Raw genomic sequence first — 3,750 nt, 5'->3', positions numbered from 1 at the left:
TATTCGAAATGCCAACTACATGTTGAACATTTTTCTATACAAAAACCAGTGCCGGCCTGGATACGTGTCCACACCAACAACTATGCATGTATAAGCTAAAGCTAGCTATGGAACATCTATTGTTGACTTCTCCAGCTCTCAAATTAATATGCATCTGCTATACGTGTCCGTGCATGGTACCAAACTAAGTAGCAACTACAGCATGCATGGGCATGGCATGTAAGTCGTCACACAACATATCTTCAGCGCATATCTTCAACTAGAGCTTGTTTGAAAATACGCATGCCCATCAAGTATTGAAAGTCGCCGGGTGTATATCTCGCTCTAAACATTTTGTTGGTTGGCGCACAGAGATTGAGGACATCAATAAGGGTAAGGGTACACGTACGTAGATGGATTTTATTACAGTTTAAGTTAAGCTGTAGAATGAAACTTGATGCATGTATGAACGATAGATCATGGGATCAACACACTTGCATGCATGTATGTGCAACCGGGCCATCTACAAACGCACAAACGCACAACACCTACAAACCCTTGCTATCTATTGTAAGCCTTGCTACCTCTCGACCAAAGCTTTCGCCATGGCGCCATCGACCAAGCTCTTCCTCCTGCTCCTCGGTCTGAACCTGATGGTCGCCGCTGCGCACAACGGATGCGGACCCCACTGCCCGACCAACGGCTCGTGCCCGATCGACACGCTGAAGCTGGGCGTGTGTGCCAACGTGCTGAACCTGCTAAAGCTCGGGCTCGACGTGCCACCCAGCGAGCCGTGCTGCCGGCTGCTGGCCGGTCTGGCCGACCTGGATGCGGCCGTGTGCCTCTGCACCGCCATCAGGGCCAAGGTCCTCGGCGTAAATCAACCTCAACGTCCATGTCGACCTCGTGCTCCTGCTCCACCAGTGCCACAAAGACCTGCCCGCCCGACTTCACCTGCCCGCTCTGATCGATCAACATATACTCATCTAAGCACGTCATGCTGTATACACATGACATGCATGCACCTTCCTAAGTACTCCCTCCGTTCCAAAATGTAAGTCTTTTTACAGATTTTAACAAGTGACTATATACGGAGCAAAATAAGTGAATCTACACTCTAAAATATGTTTACATATATCCGTATGTTGTAGTCCATTTGAAATGTCTAAAAAGACTTATATTTAGGAATAGAGGGAGTATATACTACTCGTTGAGTTTGTGTTTCACTTCATCTATATGGCTCGTGCATGTCTAAGTTCGGTGTCATGCATTCGCGTTATGCATGCATGCAGTGATCACTTCGAAAGTGTGTCATGTTGTGGTGTCCAATTAAACGACCCATGTAATCGGCGGTTTGTATCATCATGTGAAATACTATCATCATGTGAAATACTGAACCGGCTATATGCCCCTAGCTTGTATCATCTGAAATATGTTGAAATTGTGTAAACTCGACCTGTGTGTTATACATATTCTGCTGCGTCATAATCCACTCCTAAAACATATACTCCCTCCATTCCATAATATAAAACCAGCATTCTTATGTTTAAGATCAAAGAGGCATATAGCTTTTTGACAAGTCAAACCTCACAAACTAGGAAACATATTTACGTCTGGAATGCAAAACATATATCATTAGATTCATCATAAGATTTAGTTTCATATTTTATATATTTGGTATGGTAGATATAAATAGTTTTCTCTATAAACTTGCTCAAAGTTTGAAATCTTTGATTTTTAGAAAATATATACACACTATATTATGAAAGGGATGGAGTACATGCACCTAGATCAAAGTCAACTCTAAGTTTTATATGGATCATAGGAAGAGAAAAACAAATAACTCGGATCAAGGATGAATTAATTTAGTGTTGGCGATAGCTTTATCACCAATGACGTGCGGATATATGACAATGGAGCTGTAATGCGAGACCTTGGAGCTGCGATCTTTCTATCGGTCGGGCAGTTCATCTTATCCTTACATGCAGTTACGGACCCAGAACTACTCGAAGAATAGTAAATGTTTAGAGTTTCATTATTTTGCATGAAAGTCATTGCAAAAGAAGTGGAAGCCGCTTATGTCTTGGTGCGATCTTAGGCAGGAGAGTGTTCTATTGTGTCACATAGCGCGTTTCCTTCTTTTGTATCGGTCAAACTGGTTCGTGCAATTCAAAATGCTAGATGAAGTGGGCCGAAAGTGAGTGTGAGTTTAGATGATGTGTGGGACTGCAATTTTATATTGGCCTCCACGACTTAGGCTGGGCATTCATTAATTAGCTACAAAATAATATTGGTATACTTGCATGAATGCATGTAAAAAATTCATCATGGAAAATCCTAGTCTAAAATCGTTGTTATTTTTGTAATATATATAATTTTTGTGGCTACAAGGCAGGAAAAGGTGATAAAATCCCAGTCTAATGTTGGAAGAAGATCAGAATGCATCCAAGGGGCGAAAACAAAGAGAATATAAGTCTTCCAGATTTCCCCCGAGTAAAGTAAAAAGTCCTTTATTATCCTGGTTGTCTTGCGCAATCCCTTTCCCTGCTCAAACATGTTCCTTTAAAATTAGGTTGTTCTTTAGCTTCTACGACTTCATGTGATGGATAGCGGATGTATTGCCCGAAGGGCGCAATACGTGTCTGATGTTTGGGTGTCATTTTTTGTGTTCTCCTTTGTCTTATTTTTTTCCTTTTAAAATTCTCTTTTTTTTATGTTTTGCTTTCTTCACCTTTAATTTGCATTTATGTTTACTTTGTTCATTTTCTGTGTTTTTTTTGGGAAAAACATGAATATATATTTACCAGCCCCGTGCTTAGCTCAACTAAGGCTCACTTTCAAACTAACATTAACATCTGTTTCTGAAACATATTAAATAAAAAACATACTTTCCACAAATAAAATATTAGTAGATATGTTGCACTATTAAGCATTAAGTATCTGTCAAGGCCTCCCTAGGGAAAAAAAGATCTGCCAAGGCGCAATGCCCACTATCCTTCTTCCTTCACATATAACACTTAATAGGATGACTTATTCAGCCTTGCATACACTAGAAATTCATGAGCTGCAAATTCATCCTTGCATAAACTAGTAATTAATCAGTTTGCTACAGACTAAACGCAGTGTGGGTCTTTGCATACAACAAATAGTACACTCATTTATTTTACCTAGACTAGAAGCTCAACAACGGAATACAACATTTCCGTGGATAGAGAGCATATGATTTCACTTTTACTAAATCTCAAGTTTTCTAATACTTTTATGGTATTGATTACCTAAAATGGCATACTATTACCTAACATGAGTGTAGGCGTTGATCCGAAGATTAGTACTGAAAGTGAGCGATGTTGGCAGAAACTACGATAAGTGTAGGCGTTGATCCGAAGATTGAAAGACAAGTAAAATATAAATATGTTATAGATAATTGAAAAATAGAAAATTAGTAATTTCTTCATGTGCACTTGTTCACACAGCGGCCTAGCTCTATCACATGAATATTGTAAGCTAGATTTCTTTTGCGGCGATATTGTAAACTAGCTACTACAGCAGTGTAATTCCCTTGTCAACATTGAAATTATTTGCCAGCACAACCACTGTGGGGAGCAACTGCATGTTAAAAGAATGCTTTGTAGGAGGGAGCAACTTATTAAGAATGGTAGATTATTTGCCAGCACAACCACTGCCCATAGGGGACAATTAACTAATAATTAGACAGCTAGGTGTAGCGTATGTGTCCATGCATGCCAACGAGCCAGTATAATAAACCAAAAT

At 39.8% G+C, this 3,750-nt stretch overlaps 1 pseudogene; it reads left to right on the top strand.

Annotated features, from left to right (window-relative positions):
* The first annotated feature begins 584 nt into the window (after nucleotides 1–584).
* Nucleotides 585–946, top strand: LOC123093917 (putative lipid-binding protein AIR1; annotated as a pseudogene).
* Nucleotides 947–3,750: the final 2,804 nt, after the last annotated feature.

The sequence above is a fragment of the Triticum aestivum genome, chromosome 4B, assembly GCF_018294505.1.
Source record: "Triticum aestivum cultivar Chinese Spring chromosome 4B, IWGSC CS RefSeq v2.1, whole genome shotgun sequence".
Taxonomy (NCBI): Eukaryota; Viridiplantae; Streptophyta; class Magnoliopsida; order Poales; family Poaceae; genus Triticum; species Triticum aestivum.
This window is presented reverse-complemented; position numbering and strand designations above follow the sequence as displayed.